General features: G+C 43.1%; 1 protein-coding gene across 1 annotated transcript in view; it reads left to right on the top strand.

The window, feature by feature from the left end:
• Positions 1–7,324, top strand: part of FAR2 (fatty acyl-CoA reductase 2) — a 152,548-nt gene that overhangs the window by 348 nt on the left and 144,876 nt on the right. The window lies entirely within an intron of this gene.

The raw sequence follows: 7,324 nt of genomic DNA, 5'->3' as shown, positions 1-7,324 counted from the left end.
GCTCTGTTTCACAGCAGGGTTTGCTCCAGGTAGGGGTAATCTTCAGTGTGATGCTATTAAAAAAAAAAAAAAGGAAGATCTAATATCATTTTAGAGGGGAGGTTGCCTTTTTTGTTTTCCCTGCAATTAGGCCCATACATTTTTTTTTCAATTTTTTTTTTTTTTCAGAGGGTAGCATCAGACAGCAATAGAGTTTAAGCCGTATGATGAGGGCTCCTCGTTCTGAGCCTTGGTGCTGTTTTCTGTCTCTTGATTGGGAAATTACTGGATATTCTTGCTGCCCACCTGCCCACATGGCACCAGAAAGATTTAATTCAAATTTTGTTACGGGATCCTGTGAGGATATCCTTGCTTTTCTAGAAACTAGACACACATGACCTTGTCTGGTCTTATGCAGTCCTTTACAGTATATTGTTGCTCAGAACAATTTGCTTTTATGTGTGCCTCAGAACCTTTTAAGGGCATAACTAGAGAGATGAATAACTAATGACAGACCATTATCTTGTAGTGGGAAGCAGTGAAACTAAATGAGAGTTGCTTCACCCAGAAATATTGCGCTATAAATTCAGTCAAAAGACTAGTTTTGCATCTTTGTTTAGGCTGGGATTTTGCTGTCTGTGAAGGTCATTATTAGGCTAGAAAACGGTACTCCAAAATCTGTATCTACTCTAATCCTGGTTTGCCTGGATTTGTATTAAAGTAAGTGTAAAATTGAACTATTGATCTCAAAGGCGTAATAAAATGCATGGCCTTTCAGAAGCTTTTAATACCGAAGCTCACGTTGCTTTAGAGTGCAACTTCCTGCGTGTTCTGGCGTTCTGGCAACCTTCATCTCTACTTGATAAGAAGCTGATGGCAGTTCAGAGATCTGCTGCTGGAGATTGGTTTCATTTGCATCTACTGTATCAAAAGCATCATCATTTCCTGCTTAGCTGCAAGGCTCTTGAATAGGAAAGTGCAAGTTCTGTTCATTACTGTATAAAGTACTCCTCTTTAAAGTAACTACGTAGTTTAGACATTACACTGATACTTGCTTTAGAGAAGTTGTAAAATCCCTGTTATAATGTAGTGCTTTCATCTCCAGATCTATTGTGTTCTCTCCCTCTGATAAACTATAGTTTTGTAGAAACAAGTTCTTAAAACACTTCCTCTGTGTTTTGGAGTGTTTGTTTAAGTTAAAGTCAGCGTTTTTTTTGTGGAGGGAGAGAGAAAGAGGGGGGGGGGGGGGGGGGAGGGGAGGGGAGGGGAAGAGAGATGCACTCACTCGAAGGTATCTGAATTAAACATGAAGCAATAGCAGATTTAGGCCAGCCTTTTACTATATTTAGAGGATGTTTGAGGATGCATCTGATACTGTAACAAAGCTGCAAATTCCTCAGTTCTGCCAATCTGGGTTTCAATCCTAATCCCTATTAAGGCTTGTTTAGATTAGTGGTGAGGATATGTACTTTTAAAACATCTTGAAGACCATGTAAGAAAAGCCTGAGAAATACAACCAGTAGCGTGTCAGCTGGGCAAAAAAAAAAGAAGACTCTAGAGATGGGTTGGCAGAAAAGTAGTAGGGAGTGGTCTGTTAACAGAGGCACAAAGTTTGTGGCTCTGTTACGGAGGCAGCTTTGACTGATAAGCTTCCTGTGCTTTCCCCAAAGTCAGTTCAGATCTGACAGACTTGGATCTCTGAGCAGGGTAAGGTGGGTGGATGGTGGCAGGGGGGGAGGTTGGGGAGGTGTGGGGGTGCTGGCATGCAGAGCATGGGTAATGATGGGGCAGGAGGACTGTGGCAGGGAATATGGGCAATATGAGCAAAGACGTGGAGACTGCCACTTGGTGTGCATGGTACGGTAGAGGAACATGAATGAGCAGCTGATATCTTTATAAACCTCTCCAACACCACTGATTTCAAGTCCTGTGGCAGTGTAGATCCTTGTTCTAATGGGGCAGTCTGCAACATTAGACTGTCATTGTAGAAAAACTTCAATTTTTTTCCTTACGTTCCATGTAGGAAGCTCCTAACTGATCAATTTGACTTTTTTTTCCCAATGACAAGTAATGTTGATCTATACAAGGAACAGATCATCTAAATGAGGGCATAGGAAAGCAGAAAAAGAATACATGTTTTGAAATGGGAAAAGGAGGACACTTTTTTTTTTTTCTTTTTTTTTCTTCTTTGGTGATACCACAGATCTGAGTAGTTCATAGAAGCTGAAGGGCAGTGGAGAGTAACTTTGTGGGGCTGGGGAAACTCTGCTGATGAGTGCTGACTCATCTGGGGACTATGGCTTATCTTATTATGTTGTTTGGATTTGCTATGTTTGTAGGAAAATGTTGGGGATAATTGCTGCAGGGGATAATGTTAGCATTGCTCTGCAGCTGCATTATTATCCCATTATTACTATTAAAAATTATAGCATTCTTATTCCCTAAAGATCCTGCGTCTGCAAAGGAGGCTTAAGAAATGAAAGTTTGAATATTGCAATGCTCTCCAATGAGAGAAACATTATCTAAGTTACTAGCAGTAGGCGGTTAGGCATCTCCAGACGTACCTAGAAGTATCATCTGAAGCATGTTCACTTCCCTGGCACGACAAGCTATTACACAGGCGGTTCTTGTCCAGGAGGTGTTCACCTGTATTAAGGTGAAACTGTGCTGGAGCTAACCAAAACTTTCCTCTCTGCAAGGCAAAGGCAGTGGTTCAGCGGTCATTTTAATTTGCCGTAAGTGTGGTCTCCTGCCAAAGGTTCAGCCTCTGGCTGCACATTCCTGATCTCTCTTGCTTGTGCTGGTACTATCACTTGTGGCCAAATGCAAATCCACTTTTGTTGTTGCTGTTGGCCTGGTTTTCAGTTGGATGAGTTCCAGGGTCTGACTCAATGCATGACTAAAATGCACTGAGGAGTCAGCAAGAGACGTGCACTTGGGGGAAGAGCAGGCTGGTCCTCATCAAGCTCAGTAGGAGTCCCATTTGGACCAGATTAAAAAGGTGGTGGACCTGTAGCCTAAGGAGCTTGCTCAGTGCAGTGTTGACACTCTGCATGGCTTCCAGACTGGGTTTGGCTTATATCTGACCAATGTGGAGAGTGAAGAGAGGTACCTGTCTGTCTCCAGTCACCTGTGTAGACATACTCTTCATGGGTGTGATGAACTGAGTGAAAGAGAAAACTTGGAGGACAAAATGTTGTTCTAAATACCTGTATTCTGGGCATACTAAAAAATTACTTCCCTTTGCTCAGGATGTAGAGCTCTGAATTCGGGTTTTGGGATCAATTCTGCCACTGACGCAATTTATATCCTCATCACCACTCCCCTTGCTTCTAAGTCCGCCTATCCTGTATTTAAATCGCAGACTACTTCAGCTACAGTCTCTCTTTTTTGCTCTGTGTTTGCACATGGCCTCTGCTGATAAAGCCCAGGTTTGTGGTGTGACAGCCGGCTGAATGTGAGCCAGCAGTGTGCCCAGGAAGGCCAATGGCATCCTGGCTTGTATCAGGAGTAGTGTGGCCAGCAGGAGTAGAGAAGTCATCTTTCCTCTCTACTTGGCACTGGTGAGGCTGCAGCTCGAATACTGTGTTCAGTTTTGGGCCCCTCACTACAAGAAGGACATTGAGGTGCTGGAACGTGTCCAGAGAAGGGCAACGAAGCTGGTGAGGGGTCTGGAGCACAAGTCTGATGAGGAGCAGCTGAGGGAACTGGGGTTGTTTAGCCTGGAGAAGAGGAGGCTGAGGGGAGACCTTATCGCCCTCTACAACTGCCTGACAGGAGGCTGTAGTGAGGTGGGTGTTGGTCTCTTCTCCCAAGTAGCAAGCAATAGGACAAGGAGAAATGGCCTCAAGTTGTGCCAGGGGAGGTTTAGATTGGATATTAGGAAAAATTTCTTCACTGCGAGGGTTGTCAAGCATTGGAATGGGCTGCCCAAGGGAAGTGGTTGAGTCCCCATCCCTGGAGGTATTTAAAAGATGGGTAGACATAACACTTAGGGACATGGTTTAGTGGTGGACTTGGCAGTGTTAGGTTAATGGTTGGACTAGATCTTAAAGGTCTTTTCCAACATAAACAATTCTATGATTCTATATCAACAACAATAATTTCTCAGCACAGAATGGTCAGAGCCATAGGGAGCACTCATGGGGGAGCATTTCCCTAGTTTGCTTTTTCTTGTTGAGATCTCCTGGACTTCTGTGACTCAGTCCTTGGGAACTGCTGCGTAGTGCCACCATGGGTCACCATGCACTTGTAGCGTCTCAGCCCTTTTTATACACAGCCATGCCTGGCAAAAGTTCATTTTCCGCTGTTACGACAGCAAAGACTATACTACAGTGGATGCTTTGTCTTTTATTGTATTTTTTCCATTGAATTTTTGAATGGTAAGCCTACAACTCATGGTTTTTTAACACCATCCAAGGTAGATGTTTTGTCTGTTTGATTTTTTTTTTTTTTTAAATTCTCATCTAAATAGTGCTTTCAGGCTTCCTTTAGAAAATGTAGTTGTCTGGGTGATATACAGTGTTAAAATTACAGCTAATTAGGTCTTTACACAGTGAAATAGTCAGTAGTAGGATCTTGTGTGTAGGCATATAATTAATGTTCTATTGGTAATTATTGGAAACTGGAAATCCCTTCTTCAAATCTCTGGCTACGTTAGTTTTTGTTAAAGCATGAGCCATTTTGAAGGTTTGGCAAAAATACTTGTAATTCAACTATAATTGTGTTCAGTTCTGTGCTTATATTAGCTGCCTCTTGCAAGAGTTGCGTGTACGTGTGTTTCTCTGTGCGTGTACCTATATGCTTAGGCAGTTTCAAGTGACTGGAAATTGCATAGGGCTCTGTTCTTCCACCCGTGCTCACAGAAAAAGATGCCTTGTGCCACAGAAATACTCTATTAGTGTTCAATGTTTTCTTTTTGCTGAAAGTAATTGTGGAGCAGCTGTGCCCATAAGAGATGCATATTATTGGTTTTCCTCATACTTCATTTCATTTTTAACCCATTATGCCAGTATCCGTCACCTATACCTGTTTTGAGAAGCAGTAAGTTGTCCTGTGGGGCTAACAGAACAAATAAAAAACTTAATGACCAGTTAATGCATGCAAGAATGGCAGGACCAGTCACAAACCTGGATGCTTACAATTTAATTTCTAAAGCTGACATTCAGCCTTGCCTTATCCAAGCCCAGATCCATGTTTTATTGTGCCCAAAGGTCAGATGCAATTTTACCATGGGGTGTTCTCTGGAAACAAATGTAAGTTTTTGATTCCAGGTTTGAATGGCTTGTGTCCACCTTTATAGCAAACTCATTTTCACAACTGTTTCTGCAATGCTGCATAAAATTGGGGCCAGCTGGATTGACAACTCCCCTTTTTGTTTGATCTTACTGAAAGCAACCATAAACCCAGTTAGAAAGGTTCCCTGATTTCCTGTAAATGTGGATTTTTTTTTTATTTTTTTTTTTTTCCATAGATAGTTCAGGAGGGCCTTTTCTTAGTCAGGGGATACTGAATATAAATACGTTGTAGTGTCACAACTGTCTCCAGAATGTTCCTTCAGAAATGACCTCTATATTATGAGTGAAATTATGAAAATGTAAACTGATTGTAATTCGGTAAACAACACTACAGATGAACTATAAGGGAAAGATTCTTACAAAGCTGCACCCTTATCCTGTTTAAAGAAATGGAAAACAAGAGTAAGTGTTATGTTGACATTGAGTCAATCAGACCTCACTCTGAGGAAGATCTGAAAAGCAGAGATGCTATGTAGAAAAGCTACTGGCCCTTTTCAGGAGTGTAATTCCCACAGTATACCTTAGTAAATCCTAAACGAGAGATTCTTAATTTATTCACAAAATAAGTAGGTATTAACAGAACACAGCAGTCTTTTAGAAGGTTCTTTGAGATGGGTGTACCATGGAGTTAAAGTGGGCTATGCAGATGGGTTTGGTAGTAGCCAGAGGTGGTACCATTTAATGATTCACTGGTGGTATATGAAATTGCCCGAGTCATCTTCATAGGTGTAGTGTGGTATCTCAAAACAGAGTTACAGCTGGCTGTAACTAGTGCTATGCCGCAGCTGATGCGGCGTGCGGAGAGTGACAGCCTGAAGTTAGCGCGGTTCTCTCATTAGTCTTTGCTCCCTAAGCACAAGTAACAAGAACTTAGAGAAGGTTGTGGCAGTCAGCGCTGTTTTGGCCAAATGCACAACACTTGTTTGGAAATATGCTTTTCTGTTACCGCTCTCGTTGACATAGGAAAAAATTTTTTACCCCCACTCTCTCTGTTTAGAGTTTTTATATGAGCAATTGTGCTTCTCTGAGCTTTGCTCCCTGTTGCAGCATCACTCTGTGAACAATGACAAAAGGTTGTTCATCACTAGGGAAGGTTTGTTTGGTTGTGCAGGGTTGAAGCATCTGAGATACATCCTTCATCGCCAAGGCCTTCAGAAATGGGTCCTAGTGCTTTCGGCAGAGGTCTGTACTGGAAGGCAGGTGTTTGTGCCTGGCGTCAGTGCTGGAGCCTTCAGTGATGCTCCCTCTTAGATATCCTTCTCTGGTGTGGTCAGAAGTAACACGTTCAGAAGCAGCTCCCAGGAGCAAAGTGGTCGTGATCTGTGGTGAATATCTGCAGTGCTGGACTGCTGAAACCAGGAGCTCTGCCTTGCTCTGTTCCCGGTCTGGACCAGCAAACACAGTGGTGGTTTTGTGGCTCTTGTCAGAAGATCACCCAGCTGGTTAGCCTGCACCAGCGGCTGGCGATGGGCTGGGCTTCTGCAGCGAGGCAGAAGGAGTTTGGGTGCGGGATGAAGCCCGTGAGCGAGTGAGCTTTGCGGGTCCTATCCTGGCTTTGTGGCAGCCAGCGAGGTCGGCTGCTTCTGGCTTTCTGGAGCAAGGCGAAGGAAGAAGAGGAGGGGAACCGCTTTCTCTGCCAGTATCCTGCGGAGCCACTAGGACGGCGGAGCCAGGGACTGCCGCAGATCTTTTCAAAACCATCTGCTTTTACCACCTGTCATTGCTTATTCACAAGCACACAGTCTCATTGGACATTGGTATTAAAAATCTTCTTCTTTAAGTATAAAAATAAGTAAGTTTCTACTGCAGCTCCCTCATTATATGCCCGTAGCTTGAGTAGGGGACTACAGAAGTGCTCTGTCATGAAGGAGAGGAGGGGAGAAAGAGAAAAGGACTTGCCCGAGTGACATGAAATACTTTCTGATAATGTTTGTCATACTGTCACGTGTTCACATGCTCACAGTACCGTCAATGGGACTTATTTTTCTTGTCAGCTGGTCTAAAATGGGCGGCATGATTCTGTTTAAACTTAATTTTAAGGACAATTC

This window comes from Egretta garzetta, unplaced genomic scaffold (assembly GCF_000687185.1).
Source record: "Egretta garzetta isolate BGI_Z169 unplaced genomic scaffold, ASM68718v1 scaffold293, whole genome shotgun sequence".
NCBI classification, from domain to species: domain Eukaryota; kingdom Metazoa; phylum Chordata; class Aves; order Pelecaniformes; family Ardeidae; genus Egretta; species Egretta garzetta.
This window is presented reverse-complemented; position numbering and strand designations above follow the sequence as displayed.